This window comes from Stomoxys calcitrans, chromosome 2 (genome assembly GCF_963082655.1).
Source record: "Stomoxys calcitrans chromosome 2, idStoCalc2.1, whole genome shotgun sequence".
Lineage (NCBI taxonomy): Eukaryota > Metazoa > Arthropoda > Insecta > Diptera > Muscidae > Stomoxys > Stomoxys calcitrans.
The window spans coordinates 102,011,624-102,026,285 of NC_081553.1; the positions used below are offsets into that span (position 1 = coordinate 102,011,624).

At 36.2% G+C, this 14,662-nt stretch overlaps 1 protein-coding gene across 1 annotated transcript in view; it reads left to right on the top strand.

Annotated features, from left to right (window-relative positions):
- The first annotated feature begins 6,673 nt into the window (after positions 1-6,673).
- LOC131994724 (homeobox protein 2-like) overlaps positions 6,674-14,662 on the top strand; it is a 93,604-nt gene continuing 85,615 nt past the window's right edge. The window contains exons 1-2 of the mRNA XM_059361564.1: positions 6,674-7,208; positions 14,450-14,539. The gene's annotated coding sequence lies outside the window, so the exon portion shown is untranslated. The remainder of the gene's footprint in view (positions 7,209-14,449; positions 14,540-14,662) is intronic.

Consider the following 14,662-nt stretch of genomic DNA (forward strand, 5'->3'; position numbering starts at 1 on the left):
GCACTTGGACTTCCGTTATGGTTTCAATTACCCATGAGAAAATTGTTTCCTACGAAAATTTAAAGAAACTCCTACAAACCCCCGTCTACGGGTAGCAATTCTATAGGCTGTATATAGCATTCTGTCAAGGTCTAACGTCAATGCGCTCCAATTAGGGCTGGAAAATCCAAATTTTAAAATGGTACCAAAAAGGTATTTTTTTGGTACCATTGCGCAGAGTTGTATCGCTATACGACTCGCCATTCGAACTCGGCACATCGTTGAGCTAAAACTTTAATCGAACTGCACTCTGTAATGAGCCGCGGGGGTACTACGGTAGTCTTCGGGTTGAAAAAGTGCTAAAGTACTATCTTTCCATCCTTGGCTCCAATAGCATTCCTTCATGTATGACTTTACTCTCTTTTGTTTTTCTCCTTTGCTCCCTTTCTTAAGGCCGCAAATTTCTGCTAGATTAAAGCCTCCGGTAAAAAATTGTCATTCTCCCAAACATTGCTTCCTCTTACACTCTCTTCTAACGATGCATTAAAAACTATTGTAGAATGGTGTTTGGCGATTCCGGAAGGATGTTAGTGTTCACAGTTGAGTTTGAGACAGATTTTAATGAATCTTTTGTTTGAGTGTATATTTAACAATTCCTCAAAAAATTACGTTGAAATATTCAGGTTGATTCCAAGAAATCAACGACCCATAAAAGTGTATTAGCCTTTAAATGACATAATTTAATGTTTCGAATTTTTTAAATGCTGGCAGAAATTAATTTATCTTAAAATTTACATAAATATGTACCTATGTATGTATGTAACTTGCACAAAGCGGTGGTACGAGCACCAGCTCTCACCCCCTTCAAGTAACTGCAATTAAATCACACATTTTTCATTAACGTCGGTCGGACTGTACCCCTATATACATACATACATACATACAGATGGCTACGCATATTTTTGTTGTGGTATCACTTGTTGTATTGTCTTGAATACATTTGTACTTACGTGTTTGCTTTTGTTTGGCCGCTGCCCAACAACAAAAAACATCTGTTTGTAGCCGGTCTTGCAATGAGCATGCCCAATCATGCATTTTGCACAATCATGAAGTGCATTCACATGTTCCAATGTAAGTATAGAGAACTATTATATGCACAAACATGTGAGTTAATGCACTTGTCATATGACAGTCTCTTGTATGCTGCTAGGGGGTTGTTACACATTCACATTACATTTGGCTAATCATGTTTGTGTGTATATCGAAAATGATGTGCCTGCTCTACAATAAACTTGTTGATGACTCATTCACGTTTTGCAAATCAAAACAAGAAACAGCAGGAAACAACAACAGCAACAACGACAACAGCCATCAGTTATGCATGCTGGTTTTTGTATTGTATTCTACAGTGATGGTTATTTGTTCAGCAAGTAAGTGAAGTGGCGGCAGAGCAAAAGGGAGAGCGCTATTTGTTTAAAGAAGAAGAGGAATCACAACAAATCTACACAAAAACAATTTGATTTGGCATGTGAAAGCTCCGTCAATTCCAAGAATTCAAAAGTGGTTGCTGGTGGTGTGTGTGTGTGTGCGGTAAACGTTTAAAAACGTATAGCAGTCGCAAATACTATGCGAAAATACGTGAGCGTACGTTAAGCAACGTACGTATGAATGTATGTGTCTATTTGGCGCTGGCTTTTTCTACAAAACCCATATCATCCATGTACGAGTATTGAATAGAAAGCTTTTTGGAATCTGTTTTTGGGGGATTTTTTTGCCACATAACAGATATGACCACTTGAACTTCGTTTTTCCCCACCGCTTAGGCAATTTTATTGCTTGTGGGCGTATAATAGATGTAGCAGCAATGAATTTTTATAGATGAGCCTCCTGCTATGGAATTTTCATTTCAAAATTTGTAATTTGCTGTGAGAGAGGTGAATGACTTTTGTAGAAATATATTTTACGTGATTTTCAATATAATAAGTAGGTACATATTGAAAACACATTTATTATGTCGTTATAATACTTACCTGCTTACATTGTACAGTGGCGTCGCCCATACGATAAAAACAATGTTTTTATTTAGGCAAATCTTCTTAGAACATGTCAAACTATTTAACTATAATAAATTTAGAATGGTACTTTACCTAAACGCTCTAAAACACCAAAATATCGTATTTGAAAAAGGAGAGAAAGGTGTTGTCAAAAAAACGTCAATATCTTCGCGAAAAAATTATAGATACATTGTTTATTAAAAGACGCCAATAGATCGCCTTGTCACGAAGAGTATCCGAGGCTCTCAGTTTTTAAGCAAGAGCCGTTGCCGCCCGGCCTCTCACTACAATTGCAGCTACTCCGTATACGAAGCATTCCACTTACCGTAACCTTAGCTTGCCTATTCTATATGCATGCTGCTGCCGAGACAGGCGATATCCAGGAATCTTTGCCCTAAGCTATGATTCTGTCAACCTCACTAGAGTCTTCAACATATGTAGCTTAACTAAAACTATTTTTGTCGCACCTTCCCTTACAAATGGAACCTGCCTGAGTTCGAACTCATTCAAAGAGGAAGAAATGTCGTTTTTTTGTTTCTAGTGACATCTACTTGCAAATTTGCCCATAAATAATCTTATAAGGAACAGGGCCAAACTTCTCACATATCAATGAGTGCTGTCTGATTCAAGTTTCAATCTCAATGATAATGGACCTAATTTTTGTAGCCGAGTCCGAACGGCGTACCGCATACATGGCATAGTATCTCACAAATGTCGCCAGCATTAGGAAAACCACCACTGACTATATTTATACCCACCACCGAAGCATTGGGGTATATTCATTTTGTCATTTCGTTTGCAACACATCGAAATATCTATTTCTTTAATCAGCGTAAAAATCGAATACGATCAAGCCATGTCCGTCTGTCTGTTGAAATCACGCTACAGTTTTTCAAAATAGAGATATTGAGTTGAAGCTTTGCACAGATTCCTTTTTTGTCCATAAGCGTGTTAAGTTCGAAGATAGGTTATATCGGACTATATCTTGATATAGCCCCCATATAGACCGATCTGCCGATTTCGGGTCTTAGGCCCATAAAAGACACATTTATTATCTGATTTTGAAATTTGGGACAGTGAGTTGTGTTAGGCCAGTCGATATTCTTCTTCAATTTGGCCCTCATCGGTCCAAATTTGGATATAGCTGCCATATAGACCGATCTCCCGATTTAAGGTCTTATGAGGCCCATAAAAGGCGCATTTATTGTCCGATTTTGCCAAAATTTAGGACAGTGAATTGTGTTATGGCCATCAAAATTTTTCTTCAATTTGACTCCGATCGGTTTAGATTTGGATATAGCTGTCATATAGACCTATCTCTCGATTTGAGGTTTTGGGCCCATAAAAGACGTATTTATTGTCCGATGTCGTCGAAATTTGGGACAGTGACATCTTTCTGCAATTTGGCCCAGATCGGTCCAGATTTGGATATATCTGCCATATAGACCGATCTCTCGATTTAAGGTCTTGGGCCCATAAAAGGCGCATTTATTGTCGGATTTCGCCGAAATTAAAGGCAGTGAGTTGGGCTTAGGCCCAATTTGGCCTGGATCGGTCTAGATTTGAATTTTGATGCCAGAATTTTAACCCAGGCATTCAGCGTAATAGACGGACATGCTAACCTCTGCTCTTCGTTAGCATCAAGTGCCGTCTACTTACCACATAATATAGACTTTTTGTATGAACTGTTGGAAAAACCTGGCGGCGGGTATTTTAACCAAATTTAAGACTTCAATCGTGTTTGGCTTGTTCATACAGACCAACGCATCATATAACCCCACAATAATCAAAAGGGGTCAAATCGCTTGATCTTGGCATCCAACTTACAGGGCCATTTCGAGAGATAAACTGTTCAAGAAATTCATCCTTCATTATGTCCATTGTTTCACGAGCTTTATGGCTTGTGGCAATTTCTTGTTGAAATCACATATAAACCAAGTCGAACTCATTCATTTCCAATAACAAAAGACCCGTCATGGCTCAATATGGTTAGGCTAGGTTGTAGAAATTCACATAAGCTATCAATCGGCTTGTTGTGCGCTCTAAATTCTAAAAATGAAAATTCGCAGCAGCTTTTCTGTGCTACTTCCAAAATCCCTAATTGTTTTCCATACCACGACCCCAAGTTGGCTCATGTCTGGTATTGTGTCCCACCTAAGTGCCAATGTTTGTTAGCCGGGAAAGCGGGGCAATGACATAGTAAATGCTCCAAAGTCCCATCGTCTTCCCCACATGCTATCACTTGCCGCAAGTATTTTGCATAAGCTATACTTTTCTTACTTCCTTTCAGTAAAAGTCTTACTTCCTTTCAGTAAAAGCCTTTTCACGCTCCGGGTATCCCGCCTTTACTGGCAAATCGTCTGCTCTTTCATTTGATCGAATTTAAATAACAGCAGACAAAATAACTACTGCATTTTACCCAAAAATTAACGTCCAAAATTGTCAACATTTTTTTACTATTGATTCAATTGTTCAAAAATTTTGAATGGATTTATTCAAAATTTTTAATTTAATGCAATATCAGCTGACATTGTTTGCTGATATCAGCAGACTAATTTTCCGGGGTGTAGAGAAGGCTTTAATCTCCTTCTTATACTCCAAGACTGCTCGTGACCTTACCCTCCCGGATGTTATCGCCATGATGGCCAGTTAACACTCCGTATGGTCAGTTAACACTTCGCCAGATTGCGAAGACGAGCCTTTAATAGGTCAACCCTATCGGCTGCCATATAGACCTCACAATGACCAAGTTGTATACTTTCTATACCATCATCAGGGATTGGTTCTGCGGTATCCTCGTCGCCTTATATCACGTTTGCGACGAGGATACCGCATATCGATTGCTCTAGACTTCTCTCCTCCTTTTCTCCCCATACCTCTCTTTCTCATGGCGCTACTGCTTCTGATTGTAGGTTGGCTCTGTATGCCGCATTATTGAGTTTTTTGGAGGTGTGGATTTTGCGGCAATCTCCACAAAGGTTTACCATTGGGTCGTTATATCTTCGGGAAAAGAAGAGCTTTCATTAAGCATTTGGGTCAGTTGAGTGGTGGATGCCGTTACCATCGGTTGCGCTTGCAGCTTTACGACGTTCAGCTTCTTTGTAGTATCGTATCTCGAGTCGCTTAGTGCTAAGATCTAAGCTAAGTCTGTTAGCCTCAATCCATTATCGGACCATATCTCTTGGAGGCTAAATTTTGCAACAGTAGGACCAAAGATACTCTCCCTTCCTATCTTGGCGTCAAAGTTTTCTATCACGATTTTAATGAGGAGCACCGTTCACATGTTCTCTCTAGGCTTTCAAAATATACAATGTCACGCAAAAGTATTGGCACATTAAGAACGTTTAAAGAAACCAACAAATATTTGGCAAATGCCTGTTCTCCTTCTTCCACCTTCCCAATCGTAACTTCTTATTGGATAACACAATAGACTGCATATATGGTAGAGCTGGCAAAATATCGATGGTACTATGGATACTGCAAATTTTGTCAATGAACATTCCACTAAGGAACAGGAGCAAACTTCTGGCATATCCATGAGAGCAGTCCGATTCAAGTTTAAGCTCAATGATAAGGGGCCTCCTTTTTATAGCCGTCTCCGAACGGCGTGCCGCAGTGCGACACCTCTTTGGAGAGAAGTTTTACATGTCATAGTTCCTCACAAATGTTGCCAACAAAAATATGCGATTCGACACTCAACATATTCTATAAGATACATTGCACCTACAAAGGGCTCAGTTTTTATCCGATTGAGCTTCCAATGACTACATAAAAATTTGGTTTTTTGTGCATAAATCGGTCTGGCATCAATATAAATCGATGTCCTGAATTTTACTTCCCATTTTCGTTTGAAATATAGTTTATGGGAAATTAACGATAGTATCGATACCATCGAAAATATCGAATGTTACGGCTATCGATAGTTTGCCAGTTTTACAACATAGCACTGTACCAATAATTTTGTGCGGCACTGGTCACAGATAAGGAGTGATATAAAAGAATTTCGCCTTTATGCGGTTTGTGGCTATTGTGAAAACCTGGATTGTGGCTATGTGGATTGTAAAAATTTAGTATTTTATTAGGTTAGGTTGAAAAGTGAGTGCGGATATTAATTCGCCCCATGTCATTATGGACATACTAGGCGTAAAGCCAGTAATCGGTATTTTATTATTTGTATAGAAATTTACTATGGAAATCTTAATGCGATTCTATAAATTGGTTGGAACATTCATTGGAATCGCAATTCTATTATTGCGTATACAAAACATTGCCACAATGCATCAAAACATTAATTTGTTTACCCAAAACAAAGCTAAAATGCGGTGTGCCTTTATGAAGCCAACAAAACACACACACATTATGCAGGGTGGGTAAATATTAAAGACGTTTTTACCTACCTATTCAATGCTAAGAAATTAACAGAATTTTGTGGCAACACTGAAATCTCTTCCTCTGCTGTGTGTGTCTCTCTCTCTCTCACTGTCTGAACCACGCAAATATAAACAGTGACAGATACAATCCACATTTTTTATGTGTGTTGGTTGGAAAAAGCTTTCATTCGCACCAACCACACATGAATTGGATGACTGTGCACTTGAATGCTTTTAAATGAATTTCACAACGAAACTAAATTCGTAGCAAACTGAACGTGTTTTACTTTTGGTCGCCTTAATACCGCGTTCGAGGCAACAACTCTTCAAGCCAAGTGTTCCATAGTTTTATTCGTATAACACCATCGCGCAGACCAGTAGAATTCGATATTCTTTCTGCATGGGGAAATAAAAAAAATTATATTGATATTGAGTGAAATCTAAAGAATAATCAAGGTGTCCAAACACATCCTCGGTTTTTAAACAAGAAAAGAGTACAAAAAAAAAAAAAACAACTCAAAAAGAGGTGATTAAGTGAATTGATAATTTGTTTGCTCAATTGGCATAAAAGAAAATCCCAAATAAAAAACTAAGACGTAATAACAGAAAATTTAACAAAAGCATCACCTCCACTGGTGAACAACACCCAGTGGAACAACAAAAAGTGATATAAAGTAACATTTACTAAAAAAGAAACAGAAAAGGAATTTGCACAAGAAATAAAATTCCTCACCACAACATCTTTGCCACGGAAAGCCACTTAGCTACCGCCACAAACACATACGAGGATTGACAATCCATAATTGTAAGTAAAATGAATGTACTATTTTTTTTTTTGGTTTCATATCAATCTTTGGTGACACTAATTATCTTTCGTTATCATTGATTGTGGTATCGTACGTGTGGGTTCGAGTGTTTGATATGTAAGGGGGACGCTTCTTAGAAAGTGGCATTAGATAAGCAGCAAATCAGTCGATTACGATGACTTTTTTGGCACAACGACTAACCTGCTATTAGAGTGTTTTGCACTCATTTGCCTCAGCGACAAGATAGCCATTTATCTATGTACGTATATTTATATGGGCTATAATGTCAGCCTGGCACTGCCGGGTTTGAATTTTGAGATTACATACATATTTATTGTAGAGCATATCTACAACAAAATCTTGTATAAGATAACAATGAAAAGATTTAAACCGGCGAACATGGGAAAAAGAACAAAAAACACAACACATATTCGGGGCTTTTTTTTGTTAATTCACACACATATAACAATGCTTCGTTTTTTTTATTTTTTTTTGTGCTTTGACATTGTGTACTTAGAAAGTAGCTTTACTTACTTTACTGCTGTTGTATACATATACATTAGTATTTTAAAGATTACACTTGCTTGTATGTATCTACAAGTGTTTATTGAATCGATCGTTGAATCGTTTAACGAACACCGAACTGTATTCACGACCAGTTATGTGGTATACACACTTTACTTGCCGAAGAGCTTCGATGCTAAAGGCGTGAGAGGGGTCTCCTACTTTAGGGTCGCAAATATGCCGGCATGTTAACGATGTTTTCATGATGAAATTCTATATTTCAAATAAAAAAACAGGATTCATGCATGGCTGCGAGAGGGCGCATTATGCCGATTGCCCAAAAAAAATCTTGAATTAAAGTTGAAATTAATCCACTAAAGACCAATGAGTAGAAAAAGTACCAAAAATAGAGCTGTCCTGGTAAATTTCTAGCTCGAGTTAGGAAAGAGACATACCAGTACGGGTATTATTGGCATAAAGTGGTTAATGAAACTACTACTTAAATAAATGGTCATACAGGGTGGCTGATGAATATTGCTACATTAAGAAACTCAAATAATTTTTTTTTCGGTGTATGGAATACATTTTTCTTTTATTCATGTTAAATTAAATTATTAAATTAATTATTAAATTATTATTAATTAAATTAATTAATTAATTAATTATTAAATTATTATCATTAAATAGAAAAAAAGTTATTAAATTTTTTTTTTTTTTTTGGTAGCGGCTTTCATCAGCCACCCTGTATTTTGTGGTGAAGGAGGCTTGTAAGAAGTAAACAATTCTACAACTTAGTTCAATAATTTAATAAAAACAAGTAAAAGGATGCTAAGTTCGGGCTAAGTTCTTATATACCCTCCACCATGGATCGCATCTAGCTCTTTTCCCAGTATCTCGGTAATTAAACCGAATGAAGAAGTCGTTGTGTAAAATTTCAGCCAATTCGAATAAAAATTGCACCCTTTAGGTGCTCAAGAAGTAAAATAGGGAGATCGGTTTATATGGGTGCTATGGACCGATTCAGACCATAATTGACTCGTATGCTGAAGGTTATTAGGGAAGTCGTTATCAGCCAAATCGGATTAATAATTGTCAAGATCCCAAATCAGTTATGAACCAATTAAAACCATATTTGGCACAACTGACATAACAAAACACTTCTTGCAAAATTTCAGCCAAATCGGATGGGAATTTCACCCTCTAGAGGCTCAAGAAGTCAAGATCCCAGATCGGTTTATATGGCAGCTATATCAGGTTTCGTTATGACGAAACACTTCTTGCAAAATTTCAGCAAAATCGAATAATAACTGTGCTCTCTAGTGGCTCAAGATTCAAGATTGGTTTATATGGCAACTATATCAGGCTATGGACCGATTTAAACCATACTTAGCACAGTTATTGTCATAACAAAACTCCTCATGCAAAATCGCCAAATCGGATTGGAATTACGCCCTGTAGAGGCTCAAAACGTCAAGACCCGAGATCGTTTTATATGACAGCTATACCAGGTTATGGACCGATTTGAACCACACTTAGCACAGTTTTGAAAACGATAACAAAACACCTCATGCTAAATTTCAGCCAAATCGGGTGAGAATTGCGCCCTCTATTAGCTCAAGAAATCAAGATCCTCGAAATCCTCGAATCCTCGACTCTTTCGAAAGTTATCGTGCTTTCGACGGGCAGATGGACGGACGGACATGGCTAGATCGACTTAAAATGTCATGACGATCAAGAATATATATACTTTAGAGGAATATTTATTCCGGAAAACTTTTTGCCTCCTTGAATTTTTTCGTTTTTACATAAAAAAAAACATGACCGGTTCACATTTAGATGTAGCTCCCATATATGTAGCTCTAAATCTGAACCGTTTTTGACCAAACTTCTTAGATATTGTGGCATTCATCGAAAAAAAGTTGAGCACAATTTTAGCAATATTGCCCAATAATGCGCTTACAGTGACACTAGAAGTGAAAATCGGGCCAATTGAATCGGACTGCACTCATTGATATGTCATTGCCCCTGTTCCTTAGTGGAATGTTCATAAGCAAAATTTTCTGTTATTCATATTGGAAGGTATAAGTGTACGACACGTAACAAATTTCAGTCAAATCATATGAAAATTGGAGATTCTAGGGGCTCAAGAAGTCAAATCTGGGGATCGGTTTATGAGGGGGCCATACCAGTTTATGACCTTTGTGGATTGGATTTGGTGTGAGTGTTGGATAATATAGGTGTACTTTACGTACCAAATTTCAGCCAAATGGAATTAAAATTATGACTTCTATGGGCTCAGTCAGTCAATTCAGAGGATGGGCTTATATGGGATCTATATTTATTTATGGATCTATCTAGGAGGTATTCGGCGTGGGCAATAAGGGAAATACTTTACATACCAAATAGGATTCAAATTAAGGCTTCTAAAGTCTCATAACATAAAAATATGTCCATTTTAAATGGGTGACATATTCAAATGCGAACCCATACGGCCCTTTCTCAATCCCCAGCGATCCAAGGCGGCAGCTGATATCATTTCCTTTTTTGAATCCGCGAGTCCTGGTCTCCACATTCAATATTTTTATATATTAATATTGAGTGACATTGTCTTTCTAGGTGACTACATGCACTCAACCAAATTTGTTATTCAAAACAACAAAAATGTTTGCTAAAACAGCAGTTTTTGTCTGCTGAAAATGTGAAAGTAGACCTTACTGCTGATTCAGCAAACATAGGGCTGCTGTATTAGCAAAACTTTCTTACTGCTATTTCAAATACCAAAATCTGCTGTTTTGAATACACAAGTCCTCTGAAAAAAAAATGTTGAAGGTATATATTCAGTGATGATTATAAACATCCACTGAGATACACATTGACATTGTTGTTTAATTTTTCTTCTAACATCCCCCTCAGCAGTCATTTTCAGCAAATAACAGACTTTTCAGCAATAAGCCTGCTGCTATAAAATGCTGTACTACTGCTGTAATAGTAGAAATACTGCTACAATAGCAAGAAAATTAACTGCTAATATTCAGCAGACAGTGTTTGCTATTTTCAGTAAACTTTTTTCCATGAGTGTGGCCTTTTGAAGCACAAACTTACTGCTTTAAAACATCAGAAGTTCCTGAGACACTCACATGTATCGAAAATAGTTTATGGGCTACTTTAGAAGGAATACATAAAGATAGTAGATGCAAATTGGAAGGTAGTCTTCTTGCTAGCTTTATTTTGGAGGACATACGGTCATTCATCAGAAAGCTAGGTATAACACCGGGAAAATGTCCTATACGGGGGCCATACCGAAATAAAACGGTAAGCCATAATAAATTAAACGGGACCAAAGCTATAACTGTATCAAGTTTCATCAACAGAAATGTGATTACAGCGAACAGACAGAAACGTACGTAGACAAACGGATGTGACTCAAGTGCTTCGAAAATGGATTGCACAGAAGAGGAACCTCGAATTTATATTGAAGATTGTTTCGATATATGTTTTGGCTCCAAAAGTCGTGATCTTCCCATATTTTCTGTCGAATAATCGCAAGCCGGCATAGATATAGACAGTCGGGATCATCCCGACCATCTGACATGGCTAACTACTTACGTATACAAATCCAATATTACATGAAACAGAAAATTTTTCTCTTAAAGGACAGACAAATTTTTACTGAATGGTGGACCAAAAATGCATATTTCCTCAAATTTTCCAAGAATTCCACGAAAATAAAAGCCCTCAAAACAATTTCCTATTGTATTTACTAACTTTTGTTAAGAATCTACAGAAAATGAATTTACTTTTTATATAACTAGTATATACCTGTACTCCAATGTGGCGTATATGACATGCACAAACACGACCTTTTGCTAAATAAATACAAGGCAAATATTGCCCTTTGTCCTACCGCCAATCGCTAACTCACAACGCCTCCACAAATATTACTGTGTACAATAAATGTATTTATCAAATATGAACAGTCACACATCTTTACTCAAACACACACACACATCAACCTACACATTGGCAGTGTTCCAAGTCAATTCTTGGAATTGAATAACAACAACTGGTGTGCTTGGTTGTTTTTTTTTAATTCTTTTACTTTTTCGTTTCCGCGAGCTCTTCTCCTTTTTCCCAAAATTTGAAATGATGTGACGCCATTTTGTGTTGACATGCAACGGTAACAGACGTCATGTCAAACAAAACTATGCAGGCATACTTAGTATATTCGCTATTTGCATGTGGTCACTTTTAAACAATTAAACAATGGGGAAATATTTGAAAGCAATTATAGAGATTTTCTGTAGTTGATAAAAAAAATGTACCATCCAAGGCCCTACCGGTAGTGGTGCTGGTAATGAAACGTAATTATTTTATTTTCATTAAAAAAAAGCGGCAACAAATGTGTTTAATTATATGGGGTTTTCCCCCAGCGGCTAAAGCTTTTTTGATTCATGAACGACCACAAGAATTCAAATAAAAATACAGCCCATATGTATGGGTAATAGAAAAAAAAAGCTTTTTGATGGCTTTCTTTCTGTCATCAATAGCAATATGAGCAAAGCTTTTAATCTATTTGTTAGTTGTTAACTATTTTTGTTAACTTCTTGTGAATGATAATACAAACATACATAGGTAGGTATATATGTTTATTATTTTATTTTCTTTTTTGTTACCAACTTGTATGGAATGTTATCGAAAATCTATGTTTTTTTGAAGTTATGATCAGGTAATTTAGGTAAAAAAATTTGGGATTTTTTTTAACTTTTTTTATCAATTTTGGGGAATTCGATTCTTTTAAATTCGCCATTATCAATCAACCGAAAAAATTGATCTTTAAATAACGTTGACAAAATTCGATTACCAGCAGTTGAGCATTTTCGATGTATAGACGACTGATAAAAAATATGCTAATTGTTAAAGGTTCGTTTGCAAGTGGAGCCAAATAGGCCATTCCTTTTTGGTTACAAATCTTCTTTGTTTATAACGTTCCTAAAGGATTGTTTAACTAGGTCGAAAAGAACTATTTAAACGAATTGTTTTTAAAGAGACATGTGACTAGCCTGGCCACATGGAAAAAGATGGTTGTTCAAAACTTGGAGAGTAGATTTCATGCTAGGACCCAAAATACTCAATTGGATTCCTTATGCCCTTTTAGACGACACATCATGATTGTACTCATCGTGTGTACATCGATTTTTTCTTTTCCTTGATTTTATTTCATTTTTCATACTTTACATCTCCTTTTATAACTTTATTTGGCACAGAAAGTGTTTTTCAATAATTGTCAATTAATGATAACACATTTCTTTGTAATCGGCTATCGATAGACGACATTCATCGAAAAAAATCAATTGATTTTTCAGCCATCACTGATGGTTATGTGTACATGTGATGCATACACCTTTGTTTTCACCAATACTATTACAATGGCAATACATCAGATGTGCCATGTAAACTCTGCATAACGATGCGAACAGAGTCCGCGCTGAAAGCCGAGCGGAGATTATCAATGCGATCAAGATTGTGCGTGCGTGAAAACTGGTTACATACAAGTCAATACAAATAAGCTTGTACATAACATAGTAAACGCCGATCAGAGTGGAGAGCAGAGCCGATTGAATGCGAGAAAACATTTCCAAAGCGTTTTTCGCGCTTTGCATTGTTGATGTTTAATATTTTAAAAATAAAAAAAAAAAAATGCATATCATTCAAATGATAAGGAAATTTTTTAGGGCATTATATAAATAATGAAATTCAACAAACTCACTCCTTTTTAGTGTAATTGGGTGTTTTTACAATTTCTTTGGTGTTAATAATCGAATTTTATTATTTATATAATGCCGGAACAAAATGCCACTTATTATTTGATCGATATGCATTTTTTTTTTTAAAATTTTTAGAACATTAAAAAAACACTACTTCACACTAATAAGTACACATCGAAAAACGCTTTGAAACTTTTTTCTCGCTCTCAATCATCTTTGATCTCTGCTCTGGGGCCAAATCACGGCATTCAATTTCCACTATCTCACCACTTCCAACTTGTTAGCTATTTACTACATTATTTTTGAGCTTTTAGTGGTCAAAAATTTTAATGGTTAATATTGCTGTCGGCTAGATAGCTTCTTTTAGGCGTAAAATCATATGCCACAAACATATGTCGAAGCGCTGCAAGAAATTTACTCCGCTCGTCCATGAAATTGTTGATTCTGTCTTCCTAAGAGAAAGATCCACCAACTACAACACATTAAAGAGTAATTTTTGCATTTAAATTTACAAAATAATGTAGTTTTTATTTTTAACCACTGCCGCCAAATAAATTTTCATATTTTGTTTTAATTCTATGATTCGCTTTTTGATAGTGGCAGCACTGTACAAAATAATAGCAAATTCGTATCGACATCTTGTTCGAAGCAAAAACAAATAACATGATTAGGCCCCTGCTCGGCATTCACTAAGTTATACAAAACCTTTTTTTGTATTGACTTGTATGTCACCTGTTTTCTCGCACTCACAATCTTTATCGAATACATAGAGAAAATTTAAGCGAAATTTTTCATGTTTTGATGGCCATGTAGCACGAAATTAAGTTATTCATGTCTCTGCTAGTTGTATTTTGCAATAACCTTACATTTTTTTCCATTGAAAGGGTATTTCTCTTTATAGTTGACGTATATGCGAACCATTTATGAAACTCATTTTAATATGGATTTTTTTTTCATTGTTTATTTTACAGTTTGAGGGAAGTTGCATCTAAGACTCTTTGAAGAGCAAGTTTAGAGGTTCCCCTACAATTTCATTGTTCCTTTCAAACGGTGAATTAAAAGTAAGTATAAAAACGAATAGCATTTAAATATATTTTGTAGACCTTATTTAAAAAACAACTAATTAAAAAAAAAGCAAAATTTTAAAAAATCACCATATGATATTGTCATCATAGCATAAAAAT